The following is a 22,711-nucleotide window of genomic DNA, read 5'->3' on the forward strand; positions in this document are numbered from 1 at the left end:
TGGGAGGCTCCGAGCCTCCTGGGTGCAGGACCTGGATGAAAGTCACGTCCCAACGGGCTTCCCTGTGATGTTGGCATGTGCTTGTGACAATGGAGGGGCTGGGCTTGGCTATGGCCGGCTCACAGCACTGACCACGCAAAGATCCAAGCTCATTCTGGGACTAGTGTTCAGACCTCAGTCTTGGGCTGGGGCCAGAGCTCAGTCTGGAATTGGGGTCAGAGCTCAGCCCAGGGCTGGGATCAGTCCTCAGCCTGTAGCCAGAATCAGGGCTCACATGAGCTACAGGTGAGACTCAGCCTGAGGACAAGGAACAGAATTTCTTGCTGTGAAGCTTAAAGATTTCTATGAACATAACCCACGGCCAAAGCTTTGCAGGCATCAGGCTCTAACCACACCACTGATGTTCCAGGGGCTGAAATGCATCATTTCCCTCCATGGCTTTAATGCATCTTCCAGCCCACATGCAACATTAATGCAGACATTTTTAAAGACAAAAATATCAACGTTAGTGATTTATCTTCTGCAGCCAACACGCCTGCCATAACCATTCTGCCTCTTGATACCAAAAAGGACCCTCAACAGGCAGAAGGAAAGCAAAAGTAAACCTCCCTTGAATATTTCCAAAGACCCAGGTATTCGGGCCCTCTGTAGCCAATACCCCTCCCATGGGCAAGAAGGGAGCCCACCAGGCCAGAAGGACAGAGTGTACGGTGCTAGTGGCCGCAGGGCATGGGCTGGAGAGCGTCCACCAGGAGAAGAGGGGAGTTGGACATAGACCAGAGAGCACAGAAGAGGATCCGGGGATCCCTGAGTGAGAACAGGCCTGAGGACAAGGCGATGGGAAGGGACTTAGCAGGGGGGCCAGCGTCTCTGCCTTGGATTCCATACTGCCCTTCACCAGCAACAGACGCCCCTGAGGGGAGCCCGTCCTCTCTCCCTCAGGATAAGGAGCACGTGGGTGCAGCACCCATGGTCCCCGCCCCATGTGGCCCAGATGCCATGTCCTCCCTCCAAGCTCTTTCCTTATGGGGACAGCAGACCTGCCCACGTCCAGCCTTCTCTGTATCTCCCTCCCCGGCCTTGATGTCCCCCAGCCCTCTGTAGACTCAAATCTCTATTTCCTCCCCCAATTCCTCAACTGAGATGACTCCAGAGGGCAAACTCTTCCACAGCATTAAAAAATAATTTACAGAAATAATGTTCCTTTAATAAAAGCCGCCTAGAATGATACAATTTTTATAGCGTGTGCCAGAATAAGAAAGGTCCGAGCTCTCGGAGAAAAATGAACCTCTCCCGCTCCCGTATACTCCAAACGATACAACCTCCTCGGGTGAATATAATATATTGACTTGGAAAGTTTAACTTGTAAGGTAATTGGGCCAAGATGGCCACTTATTCTACACCAAAGCCCTCCAAAGACAAGCTCTTTCAGCCCGGCTCATAAATATAAGGACAGGAAGAACAAACTCGCTTCTGCTGCTTCTTTGTCTTTTTTTTTAATATAATTAAACAGTTAGTGGCTAAATTGCATTGTAATTGATCGCAAAATTGCTTTTTTAATGAGATTTAGACACTAGGAAATAGCTTTTTTTTCTGCAATACGCCCGAAGTGAACTTGGTCATTTTGACAACAAACTGTCTCCCTGGCTGTCTCCTCGGCTGGTGTGACCCTGAGATTTAGCAGAGAGGAAGGTACGGGGCCAAGCCAGCAGACCCTCCTGCCTCCAGCAAGGATGGTACTTTTATAACACCCTCCTCCCAGGACGCTCAGAGCAACTTCACGCCCTTCCCCGCTCCACCCAATATGCCTGGAGTGTCAGAGCTGCAGTCCCGAGATTATCCTGTCCGCCCTCCTCATTTTCCAGTGCCTTTTTTTTTTTTTTTTTTTTTTGCGTGCTGTCAGTGGAAGGAGCAGGGTGTGCAGGGACCCTGGAGGAAGGCGGGGGAGGGGGTCACAGCAACCCCACAGAACTGAGGGAATTCAGGCATCAGGAGGATGGAGACAGAGGACGGCGGAGCCGGCGGCCATCGGGAAGCAGCTTTGTCTGCCTTAAGATGGCAATAACATGAACAGGTCTGTACCTAGAAGAGACCTCACTCTGGCTTTTGTCAAGAGAAGAGATCTGAGGGAGGCCATGGGATGTCGTGAAGACAGGCAGGAGGGTTTACCAAGCGTCCAGACAGGAAGAGAGAGCAACTGCGACCAGGTGGAGGTGATGGAGGCGGCAGAGAGAAATGGACAGATCTGAGAGATATTTTGGAGGTAAAATGGACAGGACACAACGTGATTAGATAAGGGCGGGTGACGAACAGGAGGGAGTGAAGCATGGATCTGCCTCGGGCCACTGGAGGAGCAGTTGCACCACCGGTTGGGCAGTGGTCCCCCCTGCTCCAGACTCTGCGTCCCCTCTGCGCACCTAGGGCCCACCCCCAGCACTAGCACCCTAACCATGCCAAGCTCCTTAGCAGCAGAAGTCATTTATTCCTCATAACAACTCCAGAAGTTAGGTCTGTTATTACTCCCATTTAAGAGACGGGGATACAGGCTCAGAGACACGAAGGAACTTGCCAAGGTCACCCAGCCAGTAAGTGGCAGGAGCAGGGTTCAAACCCGGGCCATCTCAATCCACAGCCCATGTTGTCACCCACCTCGCACACTGTCCTGGGTTCAGTTCCAGGTCCCAGGAGGCCTCCCCCTTCTGCCCGTCTCGTCCCTGGGTTGCTGTATGATCCCTGTCTCTCCTGTGCGCGTGGGCATCCTTTCAACGACCCTCCCCACAACAGCTGAGGCAAGTTAGTTTTGTCTCTGTCCCTTGCCACTCTGTGGCTGCGTCAGTGACCTTGGGAAATCAATTCTGAACAGATTCAAATACAAATTCATCAAGAAGTCTGGAAGCAGTCGCCCACCCAGCACACTTCTGATATGGCCTGCGGATCAATTAGAATAATGCTAGCTCCTGCTGGATAAACATCAGAAATTTAAGATCTTGACACAATGAAAGATCACCTCTCACTCACCTAAGAGTCCAGGGTGAGTGGGTGTTCCTGGCTGGCAAACAAATTTCCTCCCCTTAAGGATTCAGAGACGCTGGTTCTCTCCATCTTGTGTCCACACCATCCTCCAGGGCAAGGCTCTGCAAACTTTTTCTGTAAAGGGCCAGAGTGTAAATATTTTAGGCTTTGTGGGCCAGACCACATCTGTCACAACTACTGAACTCTACCACTGTAGGGAGAAAGTGGGCATTGATGATATTAAACGAATGGGCATGGCTGTGTTCTAATAAAACTTTATTTACAAAAACAAGTAGCAAATTTCAATAAAACTTTATTTACAAGAACACGCAGCAGGCCAGATTTGGCCCATGGGCTATAGTTTGACTCCTACTTCCAACTGGCAAAGGGGATAAGGGGCTGATAAAGGAATACCTACTTCCTAAGCTCCTTCAGCCAGAAATGTCACACATCACTTTCACGTACATCGATGTGTCCCTATCTAGATGGAAATGTAGTCCCTGGCTGGGCAATCACTTCCCAGCAACAATGCTACACTGCGGGATGGAAAGCATGCATGGGTCTTCGGCAGCTGGCTAGCCAGCCATCTCTGGGAATTTAGTTACATTCTACTAATACCCAGCCTCTACTATGTGGCAGGCTCTGTGCTCCATCTGGGGACACAGAGGGGTCCACAAGACATGGCTCCAGCCCTAGAAGGATCAGAGTCTAGTTTAAACTGAAAATGCAGTTGTTTTTAAGATAAGACTTCACGTCTCTTTCTGAGGCTTTCTAAAATGTACCCCAGGGCTTCCCTGGTGGGGCAGTGGTTAAGAATCCTCCTGCCAATGCAGGGGACACGGGTTTGAGCCCTGATCTGGGAAGGTCCCACATGCTGCGGAGCAACTAAGCCCGTGCACCACAACTACTGAGCCTGCGCTCTAGAGCCTGAGAGCCACAACTACTGAGCCCATGTGCCACAACTACTGAAGCCCGCTCACCTGGAGCCCATGCTCCGCAACAGGAGAAGCCACCTCAATGAGAAGCCCACACGCCGCAACGAAGAGTAGGCCCCGCTCGCTGCAACTAGAGAAAGACCAGGCATAGCAATGAAGGCTCAACACAGCCAAAAATAAATATAAATAAAATAAATTAATTAAAAAAAAAAAGCCGGAAGAAATGCCAGGTCATTAAAAAAAAAACAAGGTACCTCAAATACCAGGCTGAAAACCGTGGTCCTACCAGGGAGCTGATGGGAAAGGCAGAGAATTGATGGAAGCTTCACAAAGCAGGGACCACTGTATGTATTTACCATTGACTCCTGGAGCTCAGCACAGGGCCTGGCACATAGGACGTGTTGAATGAATGAATGAATGAACACCCAGATCATCTGTAGAGTTAGACCCTGGAGGTTTGGAGGTGGGTGGGTAACTTGAATATGCTTGATTGGCTTATCATCTACACCAGAGAATCTTAGATTAATGCAATGTCAAAATATCAAAGGGGAGTAATTTTCATCCAAACAAAAAGAGTAAAAACTTAGATTCACCACGTAGACATTTGGCCTAGAAAAGAAATTCTAGTCCTAGTGAAACCAGGAGACCTAACTCTAAGAATCTGTAACAATAACAGCCATACGGGATGTATGTATATGTATAGCTGATTCACTTTGTTATAAAGCAGAAACTAACACACCATTGTAAAGCAATTATACTCCAATAAAGATGTTTAAAAAAATTAATTGTAAAAAAATAAATAAAATAACAGCCACAATTCAATACAATTCTTTACACCTGATAAAATGCATCCACAGCCATGAACTCATGGGAAGCCTCATAAATACTGTGAGGTCGACAAGGCCAGCTCCATTCTCCCCATTTTACAGAAAAGGATACAGAGGGCCCAAGAGGTGAAGTGGATCCCCCAAGGTCACACAGCTAGAAGATTCCCAGAACCAGGCCCGGAGGTCAAGGCTGATTTTGAAATCAGTGAGGGTCTATCCCTTCCCCTAGCCTGTGGCTCTGGGTTGAGAACATAATATCAACAAAGTACCAATTTCTAGAATTAAACTTATTTTTTTTTATATGTTATTCCAACTTGCATCTTACCTAAGCAAAGTGATCTAAAGTATGTATGTATTTCAAATACAAAGTAGTTTTAATTTTGTAAAGTTTATGAAATAAAGTACCCTGGGTGCACGCCCCGCAAACGAGATTAGATTTACACAGAACCAAGAGACAGGAGCTGGGAGACCCTCTCTTATTACGTGACCTCTGGCAAGTCAATTCCTCACTCGGAGTTTATTCTCAGTTGTTACCACAGGGTGGGATCAGACATTCTCCGGAGTCTCCCTACTCAAAGAAAAATGCTATAATCAATTATCTCCAGGCATTAGGCCAACATTTTCACAATCTCCCAATAACCCATTCTGTAAGCATCAGGGGGAGACGAAGGCATCGGGGGTTCACTTGAAGGAGGCTAGGGTGATGTCCCTCCAGGCAGCCTCTGGATTTGAGCATCCGGCCAAAGAGATTTGGGGGATTTGCACCCAAGGCGGGTTGGGTGCAGCTGGCTCCCTGCAGGCACCCATGAGCCGGGACATGTCATAAACCTCTCAGATGCAGATGCAAGCGACCTGTTCTTCCCCACCCATCACTCTGCAAGGACTCTGACCTTGGACAACATCTCTCTCTTCATCTTCAGAAAGTGGGAAGTAAGGTGATTATGAGCCATTGACATAATAATAATGAGCTTGGAATGGAGTGCCACAGGCAGCAGTAAGGGAAGCCAGGTGGCAAATCTTCACCCAGACTCCTCTGGGCAGCGGCTGACGGTCCTCTGCACACATCCTCTGCAGATCCACCTGGCTGAGAGGGGCAGAAAGGAAGCAGGCCGGGAGCTGGGCTGCTGGGAATTTCCAAACCAGAGCCTGTGCACCGGGAAGGAAGCGTTTGACAGAACTTCTCAGGGGTTTGCTCTGAATAGTAATGAGTGGCATGCCGAAGTCAGGATTTGTATTTCTTATTTTTCAAAAGCCATATTGATGGGAGCGAGCTCACAATACAAACAGTGGTGATTGCAATCACTTGCCGTTCCCATGGCAACAGACCAGATTAAAAGGGCAAACAACGGAGCTGAAACTCTCTTCAGATTACTCTTCCGATTTTAATTGCCAGGCATCACGCTAACACATGGAGTCCCCAGCTCACTGTTTAACAGAATGAAAACCTCTCCTCAGTAACTGACTGGGGACCCTCCAGGCCAACCACCCTGGCCCTCACTACTCCCATCCAGGGCATAAAGCCCAACAAAAGTCATCTGGTTGGGGCTTCCCTGGTGGCGCAGCGGTTGAGAATCTGCCTGCTAATGCAGGGGACACGGGTTCAAGCCCTGGTCTGGGAGGATCCCACATGCCACGGAGCAACTAGGCCCGTGAGCCACAACTACTGAGCCTGCGCGTCTGGAGCCTGTGCTCCGCAACGAGAGGCTGCGACGGTGAGAGGTCCGCGCACTGCGATGAAGAGTGGCCCCCGCCTGCCACAACTAGAGAAAGCCCTCGCACAGAAATGAAGAACCAACACAGTAAAAATAAATTAATTAATTAATAAACTCCTACCCCCAACATCTAAAAAAAAAAGTCATCTGGTAGCTTCTTGATTACCTCCAGTGATGGGGAGCTCATTCCACCACTGGCTGGACATGGTGCCCTTTATTGGGCACCCTCTTAGCAGCCAAAGGCCTGGGCTCAGGCCATTGAAACAAGTATGAAAACAACAGTCGACAACAGCATCAATTTTAATCAAAGCCAACATTACACACTGTGCTCATCACTCCTTATTTATGACCCCCTCTAAGTCCTCACAACGGTCTGCAATGAGCATTATTATCATTCCTACTTTGCGGATACGGAGACTATGGCTTGGGGAGATGAAGGCCAAGGTCACACAGCTAGAAGTAGCAAAGCCAAGACTGAAACTCAGACCCATCTGACCCCAGAGACCATGCCTTTGCCCCCCACTGTGCCCCGGAAGGAAGGAATCAGCTGGATTTGGAGACAGTTACCTGGTAGGGGTAGGCAGGGCTGAGAAAGTGAGGATTCAGGGACAGCTGGGGTAGAAGGCACCAGCCCCACTTGCACTGCCAAGCTGCTGTCTCTGAGCCCCAGGCGCCTCCTGAGAGAGGAACGCGGTCCTGGGGCTGCGGGCTCAGCCGTCTCTCTGGCTGTGGTGTCGTGACTGTTGCATTCTTTGGGGTTTGGTCTGTGGTTTCCAGGGCTCCACCTTTGCCTATCTCCAGCTTCCTTCTCCCCTGGTCCTGTGTTCCCTCCTCACACAGCTGGCCAGCATTTGATCAGCCTGGTTCAAAGCAATCTCTGCAGGCCCAGGGAGAAGCAGATTTTTGGGGAAAAAAACAACACTGAAATAAAACAATAATGAATTCACAAAGAAAATGACAATTAAATAAGCCACCCCGGGGCATCTGGTGTTGAGCCACAGATAAACAAGGTCTGTTCCCAAACTCAGGCATTCCATCATTGATTTACCTCTCAGCTGTTTATTGTGTACCTACTATGTGCCGGGCACTGCTCGAGGTGCTGGAGATTCAAAAGGGTTGAGACCTAGGTCATCCAGAGAGAGATCAGGGTGGGGAGAGCTGGCAGGCATGGCCACAAACCACAGAGAGCAAGGTAAAAAGAGACAAATGCGGGCTTCCCTTGTGGCGCAGTGCTTAAGAATCCGCCTGCCAGTGCAGGGGACACGGGTTCGAGCCCTGGTCCGCGAAGATCCCACATGCCGTGGAGCAATTAAGCCCGTGCACCACAACTACTGGGCCTGTGCTCTAGGGCCCACGAGTCACAACTACTGAAGCCCGCATGCCGCAACTACTGAAGCCCATGCGCCTAGAGCCCGTGCTCCACAACAAGAGGATCCGTTGCAACGAGAAGCCCACGCACCGCAACGAAGAGTGGCCCCCGCTCGCCACAACTAGAGAAAGCCAGTGCGCAGCAACAAAGACCCAACACAGCCAAAAATAAATAAATAAATTTAATTAATTAACTAAAAGAGACAAACGCTGCAAGAGTGGCATGGGCCATTGCCACTGATGCTGAGAGAGAAGAGAGGCTGCTCTCCTGGAAGACCCTGGAAGGCCTCTTGGAGGAGAGGGTCTTTTCAGTCATTCATTCGCTCCATCATTGAAGCAATGTTTCCTGGGTCCCCAAAGACCCTCTGCTAGGGTCTGGGGATAAGAGGATGGGCACTAGACCCATCCCTGAAGATGGAACCAGAGTTTAGCAAAAAAGAAGACAGCAGATGATTAAACTATCAAAAAGTACCCCGAAGGATGAAAAGAGGGCTCTAGGAATGAGTAAAACATTACACTGTTCAGGTGAAGCTTCCTAAAGGGAGTGACATTTGGGCTGAGATCAGAATGATGAGTGGGCACTAGAAGGATGGGGTGAAGGAGGCTGATCAGTGGGGCCTCAGCTAGAAACACATGGTCCTCTCACTGGAACCATGCAGCAGCCTGTGATGAGAGCACCCATTTACAAAAGTGTGGGCAGGGTTAAGGGAAATCAAGAGGTAGAGAGAGAGTGGTACCCAGGGCTGGTAACAGTGAGAGGCCTATCTCTGGACCTGAAGGGGAGGAAACAGTCACCAGCATCTGGAGAGAATAACTGCAGAGAGGGCTTCATGATAGGACATGCCACCTTCGGCCACGACACAACCAACCCCCTGACCTCACTCTTTTCCTACCATTTGATCTCCTGCCAAGGCCTCCCACTGGCCAAACCCAAGCACACGCCAGAAAGCAAGGGATCCTCTTGATTTGGCCCCTGTGGTCAACCTCCGAGGGCATGGAGAGAACTAGACGAGGGCCAGAGTGGATCCAAAGGGACAATGGGAACATCTTATCTTTTAAAAGAATCACTCCAAACGCTGTGTTGAAATAGATTGTCAGAGAACAACGGTGGAAGCAGAGAGACCAATTACGGGCCATACTGTAAGAATCTGACTGGGAGGAGCTAAAGGTGGCTCGGACAGGACGCTGGCAGACAGAGGTGGTGAGAGACAGATTCTGCGTGTATTTTGCAGGCACAGGTGACAGAATTTGCTGAGACTGGATGTGGAGTATGAGAGACAGAGGAGCATCAGAAGGGGTCCAAAGTTCTTAGCCTGAGCTATTGGAAGGATGGAGTGTCTGCTCACCAGGACAGGGGAGAATACAGGTGAATGTAGGGGGAAGGGAGCGGAGGAGGAAAGATAAGAGGTTGTGTTTTAGACACATTAAGGCTGAGAGTTTATTGGACGTCCAAGTGGAGATGTTGAGAAAGTGACTGGATATAGAGGTCTGAAGTTCAAGGTAGAGGTCTGGGCTAGGGACAGGAATGTGACAGTCATCAGTATATTCCTGATGGTCAAAGCCATGGGGACCAGATGAGATTCAACGAAATACAATGAAAGCAAAAAGCCAATCAAGGACGTGAAAGGAAGCATCATCGGGTCATACCTCTGGCTTGGCAGTGAAAACATTTATACAGTCATAATAATACAAACACAAAGCACTGACTTAGCCAAAATTGTGATTTAACTGTGTTGGGAAGCTGGAAGAAGTAAAGAAAGAGCTGGCAAGTGGGATCTACAAGCGCTTAAGCCTCGGATTCCTAATAGGACAAAGATAACGTCTGAAATCTAGAAATTCAGACTTGATCATAAAAGATATCCCTGGTCCAGAGTAGTCTGGGAATTGCCCTAAAAGGAGTGCCATTCTCCCTCCCCACAGCAGCCCTGTTCAGATGCTTGTCTGGCCAGAGCCTGGGGAAGGAAGGGCAGGAGAGCTCCAACTGAATGAACGGCACATTTCTGGAAATGGGACTGCGTATGCCCAGTAATCACTCAACAAAGGCAGCTTTCAGCATCCGTGTCAAGATGCTGTGTTTGTTCAATAACCTGATATCACTATTGGACACGTAGCTTAAGTAATTAAACTGGAATGAAGGTTTGAGTAGGCGTGATTGCCAGGAAGTTCATTCCTGAAAGCAGCACAGTTTCCGCCCCACCCCCACCCCCACAGCTGGTAATTTGGTGCTTTTTTCAATGCTTCAGCCAACAAACAATGGGGGGAGGGGGACTTCAGAACTATCTGATACAAAACGTTATTATGAACTGGACTCTCATGAAGATGAAAGGATGATGTGTGGTTTCAGGTTTTATTATTTTAAACCATTTGTTGGATGATTCTTTTTTCCCTTGGAAGACAGGAGGCTGTGACTCAGTAAGCCCACAGCTATAATGAACAAGCGACAGATAACTCAGTTCCTTCAGATCTGTCTTCCAGCTTCACGTGTCTCTTTAGATAGTTTGTGTTTTATTTAGTAATTTCACTTTTTCTTTACTCAAAACCAGGGTGGGTGTTTCTTTCCTGAGAAGATTTTAATGCAGCAGCTGAAGGTTGCAGCAAAAAAAAAAAAAAACAAAAAAACAACCCACTTATGAAAGATGCTGCATTAAAGTAAGATTGAAGCCAAAATTGAAAATTGAGAGCTAATCTTTGTGTATCTTTCGAATGGAAGTATTTTTAAATTGGCAATTTAAAAAAGAATAGGGCTTCCCTGGTGGCGCAGTGGTTGAGAATCCGCCTGCCAGTGCAGGGGACACGGGTTCGAGCCCTGGTCCAGGAAGATGCCACAGAGTAACTAAGCCTGTGCGCCACCACTATTGAGCCTACACTCTAGAGCCCGCTACCCACAACTACCGAGCCCTCACACCACAACTACTGAAGCCCGCATGCCTAGAGCTCATTCTCTGCAACAAGAGAAGCCACAGCAATGAGAAGCCCATGCACCGCAACAAAGAGTAGACCCCACTCACTGCAACTAGAGACAGCCTGCGTGTAGCAACGAAGACCCAACGCAGCCAAAAAATAATAAATAAATAAATAAATAAAATAAAAAAGAATAAAATTGGTTGGAATACTACAGTGCAAGTTGGGCAGTATCATTATAATTCTAATTAGATGCATTCCCCTGTTTGAGATTTACTCACAGAACCATCTCAGTTTTAGCGGGAAGAAATCCTTACTGACAAATCTGATTATGACCGTGGAATTTTACTTGCCTTGTGGTGGGCTACAACGACAAGCCCCATAAAATGTGGACTTGGAGATGAAGACATAGTCATCCTTCCTTGCTAGTGACTTGAACTCTTGTGCTCAGAACACAATGGAATTTACTGAGAGATATTAAGTATCTGTGCTTTCTGTTTCTTTATTTCAAAGATAACCAGGAATTAATTTTTCACAATATTGAGGAACCATCTGGATTGGCAGCTAGAGGCAGTGTTATCAGCTCTCCCATAACTTCATCTCCATCCTAGGAGAATGGGTCCTCCATTTGGAATTTTACTGGCTTTGCTGATCCCATTCTTGGCAGTGTGGGTAGGGATAGATGGATTCCCCAGAAAGTGTCAGTACTGAATAGTTTGAAAGTCAGGAATCTCATACCTAATGGGTAAAATACTTTACAGAAGGCAACTGAGAAGCGGAAGGCCAAGGATAAAGAAAGAGAAAGGAAGGATGTGAGGAAAAGGCAAAGAGACGGCAAGTGAGGAGAAGCATCCTGGTTACATGGTCCACGAAGCATGCGGCTTCAGTGACACTTGGGCACCATCATTCGGCAGATAGGAAGGCGATCATGCAAGGGTTTTAGGTGCCAAGCTCAGAAGCAGTGTGCATCACCTCCACCCCCATTCCGCTGGCCAGAGCTCAGGCGCATGGACCCATCTAACTGCAGGCGGAACCGGGAAGCAGGCCAGTCGTGTGTCCAGGGATAGAAGGAAAAGGCTTTGGTGACCACCCATCTGGTCTGTCACAAGACTCCTTCTATCATAGTTCTAGGCTCTCAAGCCGCTTCTAACTCTCCCCAGGAATAACCAAGTTACTCATCCTGAATGACGGGGGCTCCTCACGAAGGGAAGAAAGCAGTAAAGTGGCACTCTGATGATCCCCGGCTCTAAATCCCCAGGTAACCTGCCGATCCCACGCCAGCAGCCTTCCTGGGAAGCTGGCTTCTGCACACCGCCAGAAATCGGTTCCCACTGAGGGCAGCTGTTCTTAAATTAACCAAAACAAGGCACAGAGGGGAAGGAGCATTTGGAGAGACAGCTGATGGCTTCACTGAATCAGAGGAAGCCTCTCTGCTGCCGCTACCCCATTGCCAAGCTTCCCCTCCCGGTGGGCCAAAGAATGTTCCTTCCTCACATCTGAACTCAGGGCCATTTACAAGCCCCGGACGGAGATGAGGCCTTCTGATGCCAGCCCCAGGAGCTGACAGGGCAGCCGTGAGGGGCCAGCTAGAGATGCAAAGTCCCAGGAAAGGAAAAGGCATTTCTAAGAGACACATGCAAAGCAGTCAGCAGGATGAATACAAAGTTTTGAGATTGGTGTCACTCTTCTTCCGAAGAATTCCCCAAAGGGGTCCTGAAAAGTAGCTGTGAAAGAACTGAAGATTCAGCGTTGGCCGTCTGCAATATTTATTACAAAAAAGGGATGTCCGTGAAAGGCTGCACCATTCACGTTGGCACAAAACATGCAGCAGTCTCCCCGAGGCCGGGTATCCCTCACTACCACACTGGCAGGAGCTGTCAGGGCTACAGGATGGCTGTGAAAATTCACTCTCACCTAGAGCCAGGCAGTGGGGGTCCTGCCAAAATACAGAGGGCACCTGAACAAAGGGCTTTCTGAGGGCAAACGTGAGGCTGGGACTGCTAGGGTGCGGCCGCAGTGCGTGTAGGGGTGACCCTGAGGTGACAGCATGCAGAGTGATCGTAATAATAAAAGCAGCCGACATGGTCACTCACTGTCCTGGCCAATGAGTACATTTCTAAGTAATTCAGAATGCTCATTAACAAATTCAGGCCTCCCAACTACCATATAAGGTAGCCACAATCATCACCTCCATTGTACAAGTGAGGAAACTACGGCTCAGAGAGGTTAAGTAACTTGCACAACATCACACAGCTGGTAAATGGTCACACCGGGTTAGGAATGCAAGCCTGTCCAATTCCAGAGCCCTCGCTCTTAACCGTCATTCTATGCTGACCTCTGATGTGGCCCTGGAGATAGCGGGACGGGTGTCACTGAGATGATCTCTGAAGGACCCCAGGGAATCATTACGGCAAGTGGACAGTAGTCATGGTCAGCTTTACTTGGACTACCAAACTGAGAGCAGCAATGTCCCAATGTTCCCATGCAAGGGGACAGCCAAGAGGACCACCGAGGAACAGTCACTTGTATTTAATGAAAATCACTACCATGTCAGCAGTCAGAGAGTGAATGCCTAATGGATGGAAAAATTCCAGTCCAGGCTATAAGAGTCAGTGACAGCAGGAGGGAGAGCTCTGCTCTGGGGTCAGAGTTAGTTCCAGTTCAAACCCCAGCTCTGCCGTGACCTACCCATGCAACCTTGGACAAGTCACATAACCCCCCTCCAGCCCCCAAATTCCTCAAAGATAAAATGGGCCTTTGGGGAGGAAGGGGGAGAGTGGAAAATCCACCTCAAAGATTGTTGGAAAGACTACATTAACTGGGTAGGTGTAACAGCCAAGCTTCAGCAGGAATCTGAATAGCAGGGGTCCAATAGCACCGTCGCTTTGGGTAATCTGAGGAAAGTTTTGAAAGGGGACTTTATAAAAGCGAGGGCAGGATACAGTGAAACCACGTGTAACAGTGCAGTGCCCCAGACCGGGAAGAGCCACGCCCCATTAGTACTCTAGGAAGCAGGGGAGGGTGTGGTGACCAGAACTCTGACACAAAGTATGGTCAGCAGAATAACAGTCCCCCAAAGATGTCCAGGTCCTAATAAATCCCAAAGCCTGGGAATGAGTTACCCTACACGGAAAAAGGGGACTTTGCAAATGTGATCTTGAGGTGGGGAGATTATCCAGAGTGATTGGGGTGGGCCCAGTGTAATCACAAAGGTCCTTATAAGAGAGAGAAGAGAATCGGAGAAGATGTGATGATGGAAGCAGGGATGGAGGGCTGTGGAGCCACGAGCCAAGGAAGGCAGGCAGGCAGAGAAGCCGGAAGACGGAAGGAAGGAATTCTGCCCCCAGAGCTTCCGGAAGGAACACAACCCTGCTGACACCTTGCCTTTAGTTCCCTGAGACTCATTTCAGACTTCTGACCTCGAGAACTGTAAGATTTGTGTCGTTTTAAGCCACCAGATGTGTGGCGATTTCCTACAGCAGCCGTGGGCGACTAATACAGTGGGGGATGAGTGCAGAGGGCTGCCCTGAAGAAGGTGTGACCTTTAATCAGCCAGGCCAGGAGATCCTCGCAGAAAGCAGAGGAAACAAAACCCTGACCTCACTCTCCTCTGGAGAAGAAGTTGCCAAGAACCCAACTGAAGCCAGAGGGAGCCACGTCCATACAGATCAGCTTCTGGGGCGGAGCGCAGGCAGCAGAGGTGGGGACAGACCGGAAAAGACAGAGAGGTTCTGCGGCGCCACAGGGAGACCTGGAGAAAATCGATGTCGGCTCACACACTGTACAAGAGGCGGGGGCCGCGCCTGAGTCCTGAGATAGAACAGGACGCCTGCAGTGCGGTGGGAAAATGAGACTCACCCTTAAGCCTCAGATCAGAACCCCAGCAAGACAGACTCGGATCTGGGGCATGGAGGTTGGAAATCCTTCCAGAGCTTCCTGCGGGGGGTGGGAGATGCCTTGAATGATCTAATAGGAGCCAGTCTGCAGAGGCGATCAACTCAGAGGCCACCACCCCTCCTCCTGTCTTAACCACCAATCCCAGCCCTGGCTATGCACCCCACACACACCACACCCTTCAAGGATGAGATTGTGCTGGTTGGAGAAGAAAGCCCAGGGTCCCAGGCATCGGCTGCCCCTCCTAGCTTGGCTCTGGCCAACTGCTACTGCCCATAGTACCAGCTGGGGACATGCTCAGGCCCTGCCCTCAGAAACTAACATTCACAGGCCAACTTAGCTGAAACATGCAGCCTGGCCCTAGCCAAGAAGGCAACTGTGCAGATTAAGAAAAGCTATACTTTCCTTAAGACATTTTCCTGCCATCTACTGGGGATCTCCAATAACTGCACATAGCCAAGATGACAGTGAGGAAAACAGGGGCCCCCTGGAATTGTGCAATGCACAACCTGCACAACTGTAAGTGGCGGCCCCTCAGCCTGTCATAGAGCCCTCCCAGCCCCCACCGAAACTACCATCGGTGCCCCCGGCCAAAACCTCCCGGAACACGCCTCTAGATGAAGGCACTGGGCTGTGCACTGTTGCAGTGAGAGAACGCAGGGGAGAATATACTGTTGGGTCATGTTTCTATGAAGCTCAAGAATGGGTAAAATGAATTTACGGTGTCCAGGGTCAGAACAGGAGGGGGTGTATATTCACTGTCAATACAGTAGCCTCTATGCCCTGTGATGACTGAGCACCTGGAGTTCAGCTGGTCTGAACTGGGACGTGCTGGACGCATCAACTATACTTCAAAGACTTAGTGTGAGAATCAGAGTGCAAAGTGTCTCATGAATGGTAATATGATAACATCCTTGACAGACTGGGTTCAAATTAACGCCACCTACTTCCTTTCCCATTTTTTTAAGATGGCTACTAGAAAATCCTAAGCTACCTTCGTGACCGGTACTATCTTCCTATTGGACAGAGCTACCCTCACCCCTTCCTGCCTGCGCCCAGAGGGGAAGGGAAGCCTGTGCCTCGGACTCAAGGTCACTCTGCAGCAGACCTCAGTGAACTGGGCATTTGTCTGCCGGCTGATCCCATCCAACTCTTCCTTTAGGAGGGCCTAGTTAAGGCGTTTTGACAGCTTCTGCAGAAGGTCTGACTTATTATTAGGGTGCATGGGTGTTGCACACGGGGAATCAGATCTTAAAAATTCTCTCTTCTTCCTCCTTTTTGCTCCCTCTTCCTCTCCCTCTTATCTTCCTACTCTTCCTTTCTCCCCCTCTCTCTCCTCTCTATACATCTGTCTCATGCCTCTCTCCCTCACCAACTTGCTTCCCTACTTCTCAGGCCACAAGGGGGGCAACAGGCTGCCAACTGGTCCCCAGTTATACTGCTTACCTGTAACCACCTGGAGAGAGATCCCTCTGCCTCTGTCTCTGGGTGTCTCTCTCCTAACTCATCAAGGAGCTGGCAGTCTGGTTGTGGTCGCAGCCCGCCCTGGGCAACCAGCTCTGAAGAACGTAGGTCTCCGTCCTTCCTTCCTAATGCAGGCTGGGAAGGTGAGACCCACGGGCAGCCCCAGCTGGGGGCTGGGATAGCTGAGCCTGTCAGCCAGGAGGCAGGCAAACCAGGGGCCTCATAAGACATTCAGAAGAACAGAGCGTGGGTGGAGGTTTAAAAAGGGGCGGGGGGGGGGATCCCATCATGCCACCAAAGAGTAGAGAAAAAAAAAATTGGTGACACAGAAGGAAAATGTTGGCATGCAAACAGAGCCACAGATTGTAAGTGGACTGGTGGAGAAAATGCTGGCCACACACTTCATCCCAGCCCTGGACCTGTCATCAACTCACTGTTGTGACTTTGGACGTGTCCCTTCTCATCTCTGGCCCTCAGTTTCTCCATCTGCAAAATAAGCTGTTGGATACTTTCTGAGGGTCCTCACACATGCAGGAATCACGACGTGTTTTTCATAAAGAAATGGACTATGTTGGGTCATGACCAGCGGGTATTTCTGAGCCCGTGGTGTGGGGCAGGCATTATTCTAGCTACGGGGGCCGTGGCAGAGAACGAAGCGGAAGAAATTCTCTGCCCTCCAGAGACTGTCACACTCAGGAAAAGCGTCCAGCCTCAAGACTGCTGAGGAGAGACAAATGCTCCATTACATCTTCAAATGATATTTTTATTGGAGGCAGGAGGAAAGGCGAGATTCTTCGTTCGTCGGATTCTCACGCTAATGAGAATACCTGAAGTAATGGAGCCATTGTAATTAGGCCAGGAACTCTGCACACGCGAAATGGCCATACAGAAGCATGGGGCCGTACCTAACCTGTCCTTGAAAGCCCTGAGAGGGGAGGGATGGGGGAGAAGGCTGTGCGGGGGTGGGGCAGCCTCCCCCAAAACAGCAGGTACTTGGAGGCCGCCACGGCGGTCCCTCATTCGCAGGCCGATCAATCAAGGTGAAGTTCAAGACAGAGTCTCTGGTACAAGACATGGGAAACCCAGGGAGGAGGAGGGAAAAGCAGGCAACCAGAGGGTGGCTATCCGAGGACTCAAACCTGGGCTGCCTGGCCGTCATCACGCAGACAGTGGTCGCGGGGAAGCCAGGGCTCCAGCACTTTCCATGAAGCATCTATTATTCAGGGGAAATCAGGAGCCAGGGAAGGCCCAGGTGGCCCCTCACTCCCCAGCTCTCTCTACTCTCACCTGCTGCCTGGACCCCCTAGGAGCAATAGCCTTGCAGGAAATTAAAAGAAATGCCAGCCCCGCTCTTTAGTTTGGGTTATCCTCACCACTGCCACTCACTGAGTCCAGCTGTGTGACCCGGGCAAGCAGCATCCTCCCCAGAGCTGAGGCTCGTCTGCCAAGTGGCACCTACACTGCCCAACGTGACGCAAGGGAAAAGGCACTCAAAGAGGGGTGCTGATTCGTCCCCGGGCTCACACCAAGCCTCCAGCGGAGCCCGCGCTATTGAAGGTTGAACTGTTGGCTAAATGCATCTGACTGAGGTTGCCTGGCCATGTCTCATGGACGAGGAGGTGGTTTGGCCTGTGACAAGCAGTAACTGGGCACGCGCTATAGCCCTCTGCCATGCCATCAGCTTCGGGACACGCACCAAACCCTTAGATGCCCCTTCTAGCTGAGCCCCTCTCATGGCGAGGGTTCTGCCACTGAAGGGGTCCTCACCTCCTGAGAGGGGGCCCTGCCCGGTGGGGCAGTAAAATGCTGACTCTAGTCCCCATTCATCCGGGTCGGAATTCAAATTCCACCCCTGCCCCTGACTAGCTGGGTGACACTGCATGTGCTTCTCTACCTCTCAGCTTCCCTCCTCTCCTTCCATTCTGGAGGAGACGTGATGCCTGTTCAGCAGCATCTGGGCAGAGAACAGGGGGCCCAGTTGAAGGTGCCACTGCAGAGAGCTGAATGAAGGTGCAGGTGGGGTCGGGGGAACCAGCAAAGAATGAGGGGCACCTTAGGGGACGGGTGGGGCTGAAGGACCAGGGGAGGGGCTGCTGCTCTGGGGAGCAGTGAGAGCTGTGGCCTAGAAGGGCTCCCTGTCCCCAACTGTGACCACAGAACAAAGAGCATAGACACAGCAAAACCACAACCCAGCCAGAAGGGAGTGGGAGAAACAGAGACCCAGCCTCACTCTCCTCCCACACAGATCTCCTGCTGGTACCTCCTGTTGGCCAAACCCAACTGGAGGCTGGAGGGCCAGGGAGCTTGGACACATCACCGTGTTGAGCCTCTCAGGGGACAGAGCAGGCCAGAGAACAGATCTGGGGACAAAAAGAAACCAGCTGGCTGTGGTAGGCTCTATAATGGCCCCCAAAGGTGCCCACATTCTAATCTCCAGAACCTGTGAATAGGTTACCTTCGTGGTAGCAGGGACTTTGCACGTGTGCTTAAGGGTCTGGAGATGGGGAGATCATCTTGCATTATCCAGGTGGGCCCAATGTGTCCACAAGGGTGCTTGTAAGAGGGAGGCAAGGGGGTCACCACAGAGGGGATGTGATGACGGAAGGAGAGGAACACAGACGCAGTGGAAGATGCTGCTCCGCTGGCTTTGGAGACAGAGGATGGGGCCACAAGCCAAGGCATGCAAGGGCTTCTAGAAGCTGGAATAAGTAAGGAAACAGATTCTCTCCTGGAGCCTCCAAAAAGAAAACAAGCCTAGTGACCCATTTGGGGACTTCTGACATCCAGAATTGTAATGGAATAAATTTGTGCTGTTTTAAGCCATTACGTTTGTGGTAATTAGCTACAGCAACACTAGAAGCCTAATGCACCTGCACAGTACCCAAGGGGGTCCCTCTGCCTGGTCCCCAGCCCCCTGCCACCCTCCCAAATCACTTTCTGGTGTTGCATCATGTAAACCCCACTAGACAGAGGTCAGGAGGGTGACTCAGACGTGGGAACAAATGCCTTGGTTAAGCAGTAATGATTCTCAGAGGGGGCAGGCCAGAGAGGGAGTCATAGGGAAGAACAATTGGTACTAGATGTTTCTTTCACTTTAACCTTTATGTTCTATTGCCTTTGCTTCCAGCTAAGAATGTTGCCTATAGCCTAAAATATACAGGATAGCCCATTCTCAAGGCTCTGACCCTTAAGGGTATAACACTTTTCCATTCATATAGAAATAAAAAGTTGCAGAACAGAGAATAACACTCATCTTGTTGGAGGTTTACAGGAACATGGCAACCTGACCTAAGGAGACAGCTGGAACAACAGAGAGTTCTGGCACCAACAAGTGTGCAGCGAGCAAGTACACCCCTCCGTCACCTTGCCTTTAAAAATGCTTTGCTGAAACCCTTTGGGGAGTTCGGGGTTTTTTGGGAGGATGAGCCACCCGACTCCTTCCATGGCTCTGCAATAAATCTTTCTCTGCTCCAAACTCCAACGTTTCGGTTTGTTTGGCCTCCCTGTGTGTCGGGCACAAGAACTCGTCCAGTAACGGGCTGTGAGGCCCACACGAGCCCCGCTCACGTTTACCCCTCCAACTGCTCCCAAACTAAGCCTATAGACATGCTCTGGGTTGCTCTCTAATAGAAGTTTCATATTTTTCTCCTTTCGTTTTTTCAAAAAACATCATACCCGTGTATGGACTGTCTGGTGAGAAAGGCCCAGCCCAGAATCCTGGAAACCTGGATGCTAATCTCCGTCTACCCCAGCTTTGGAGTGGCATCTAGAAGGTTACTGGCATTCTCTGAGCCTCAGTTTCCCCATCTGTACAAGGGGATGAGACTGAGGCCCTAGTCGGCTGGCATGCTGATTCCAGGGTTCTAAACACCTCCCGCCTGTTGCCAGTCAGCCTGACCCTGTAGGAGTAGGGGCGGTCAGGGCCCCAGGGGAGCCGCCACCTCCAGAGCCCCAAGTTTTCCCGGCCAAGTCCAGCTCCTGGACGGGGAACTACAATCTGCTTGTTCTCTGCTGCCCCCTGCTGGCCTCTCAAAAACAAAGGCTTCCAGCTAGATCCCTTGGAAACAGTCAAAAGGGACCCTCAGGAGCTGCCCCTGCTACTTCCTGCATGCACCGGCCTCGATATGGCCAGCCAAGACCTCCTTGGAGACACAAGGAAGCCAGTGCAAGGACCAGAGGCCTGGCTGGAAAGGCTGCCTGCTATGGGGCCCGGAGTCAGCTCTCCCCATCTCTGCATTCCACCTCCCCAGGCACTAGTGAGATGAAGTATGAGATGCCGTGAATTCTGAAAAGTGGTGATGTTGTCCCATTCGCTGCCTTTGGAGGACAGTAACAAGAGGATGGTGTGTCCCTGCTCTCTCTCTCTCTCTCTCTCTCTCTCTCTCTGTCTCTCTCTCACGCACACACACACACACACACACGAATTCACACAAGAGAAGCACACAAAAAGCGTGCTTGACAAGGCAAAAATTAGCAGGAGGGAGTCCACTGAGAAAACCAAGAGAGCTGGACCAGGAAAGCAAAGAGAGACCGTGCAAAAACCATGATTAAGAAGCTGAGGGTATGTCAAAGGCACGTTATGATTTGTGTCCCCCATTTAAAAAGAAAAGACAGGCAATTAGAAATGCTGGGTGCAGACGAGGCTGGGGGAAAGCTGGCCTAGAAAGTCATGAACCAAAATGTGGCTTGATTTTAATCCACTGTTTGCCATGTGAGAAAGAATTCCCAGGGCTTTTGTAACAGAAACGTCTCAAATGGCTGCTGCAGTTTGGTGGGGCGGGGGGGGGGGGGGGTGTCTCCAGTTGTTTGAGTTCAACACCTCAACTACTAATGCCAGGGTGTCTCCCGCCACACTTCACGGGGGTCCTGGCCCCTACCCCTCTTTGTTCTTGGGTTTGCAAATGTCCTGGGGCATCAGGAGGGGAGCCTTCCACCCAGGATGCACTGGACAGGACCACACAGGGTCTTGGGATACAGTCAGGCATCAATCCCGCTGTGGGGACCACAAATGAAGTGAGATATTCACTATCCCCAGGAAAAGGGGAAGTAGTGGGGACGCTGCACACACAATATGGACAGGGCAGTGGAGGCTGGGAAGCTTGCAGACCACAGCTCCTGTCCTCAAATAATGCCATTTGCCGGGCTCTTCATCTGATTCTGAGCTGCCCCTGAGACTCTGCCTGTCCAGACACCACCCAGGCCTTTTTTCAGGGCAGCCGGGAGCACGTGAAGGTCCCCTCCACTCTCAGAGTCCCACAGCCTCCACCCTGCTCCTTCTCTAGCTCAGAGCCTTCTTTCCGGCCTCAGGACATTCCTCCCTTCCATCTTCTGCAGGTCATAATGACCCCTTCCTTGGACTTCCTTTAAAATCTCCACCTGGTTCTCTGATAGTATACCTGGCAGCCCATCAGACACCGAGCCTGATTCAACCAAAAATTAACCCTCTTTCCTCCACGGTCGGAGGACTTAAACCTCAAATCTCCTAGTGCCACAAAAGAGAAAAGAAGGGGGGGGGGCGGAAATCCCATGTTAATATAGACGCTGCCACTCCAGTCGCCAGGAACATCCTCATTCTGGTGGTCCAGGGGTCATGAATTTGGAACCACAGAAAATTGCAATCATACTACACGGCCATATTCAGGTAAATGATGTCTATTGATTTTTTCAGATTTTAGAGTCAACCGATGAACAAAGCATAGAAGACTTCATTTTGGTGACAGACAGAACACAGACGTTAACAGCCAGGATGATGGGAGAGTAAAGGTACATCAAACCGGTTAGGGAGGAAGAAGTGGGAGATGAGAGGGGAGGTCCCAATGCTGCCACCCTCATCCTACACAAAAGAGAGTCCCTGCGGCCCAGCAGAGAGTTCTAGGTGAAGAATAAATACCAAGTTACAAAAATAAGCAAGCAAAGAACCAGCAATGTAACTATCCGAAATTAGGAGAAGGGGAGGGAAGGAAGGGATCAGAAAGCATCAAAGCATTCAATTCTCACTTTTCATTGACGTGGGGTAAAAAGCAGAGTCCGCCTGCCGATGCAGGGGACACGGGTTCGTGCCCCGGTCCGGGAAGATCCCACATGCCGCAGAGCGGCTGGGCCAGTGAGCCATGGCCGCTGAGCCTGCGTGTCCGGAGCCTGTGCTCCGCCAACAGGAGAGGCCACAACAGTGAGAAGCCCACGTACAGCAAAAAAAACCCCAAAAAAACCCACACACGTGGGGAAGCTGATTTAAACATATAGAGATAGAGAAAACTACCAAAAGAGTAAAACACAGGGTCCATTAAAACTGCTAGCTCGGGGCTTCCCTGGTGGCGCAGTGGTTGAGAGTCCGCCTGCTGATGCAGGGGACACGGGTTCGTGCCCCGGTTCGGGAAGATCCCACATGCCGCGGAGCGGCTGGGCCCGTGAGCCATGGTCGCTGAGCCTGCGCGTTGGGAGCCTGTGCTCCGCAGCGGAAGAGGCCGCGGCGGTGACAGGCCTGCGTACCTCAAAAAAACAAAACAAGAAAAAAAACCGGCTAGCTCTAGGCTAAGGGATGGGAGAGATAGGGCAGGAAACTTCATTTTTATCCATAAGCTCTTCTGTGCCCTTTGGG

General features: G+C 50.5%; 1 long non-coding RNA gene across 3 annotated transcripts in view; it reads right to left on the reverse strand.

The window, feature by feature from the left end:
• Window positions 1-16,340, reverse strand: part of LOC137212705 (uncharacterized) — a 200,174-nt gene extending 183,834 nt beyond the window's left edge. For 2 of the 3 annotated variants that reach the window (XR_010937590.1, XR_010937589.1), the window contains exons 1-2: window positions 16,096-16,340; window positions 3,019-3,147 (exon numbers count right to left, since the gene is read on the reverse strand). This is a non-coding gene — a long non-coding RNA (uncharacterized lncRNA). Of the gene's footprint in view, window positions 1-3,018; window positions 3,148-3,992; window positions 4,078-16,095 lie in introns of all 3 variants that reach the window. The other variant, XR_010937591.1, reaches the window with a different exon arrangement.
• Between the last annotated feature and the right edge of the window lie 6,371 nt (window positions 16,341-22,711).

This window comes from Pseudorca crassidens, chromosome 19, assembly GCF_039906515.1.
Source record: "Pseudorca crassidens isolate mPseCra1 chromosome 19, mPseCra1.hap1, whole genome shotgun sequence".
Classification (NCBI taxonomy): domain Eukaryota; kingdom Metazoa; phylum Chordata; class Mammalia; order Artiodactyla; family Delphinidae; genus Pseudorca; species Pseudorca crassidens.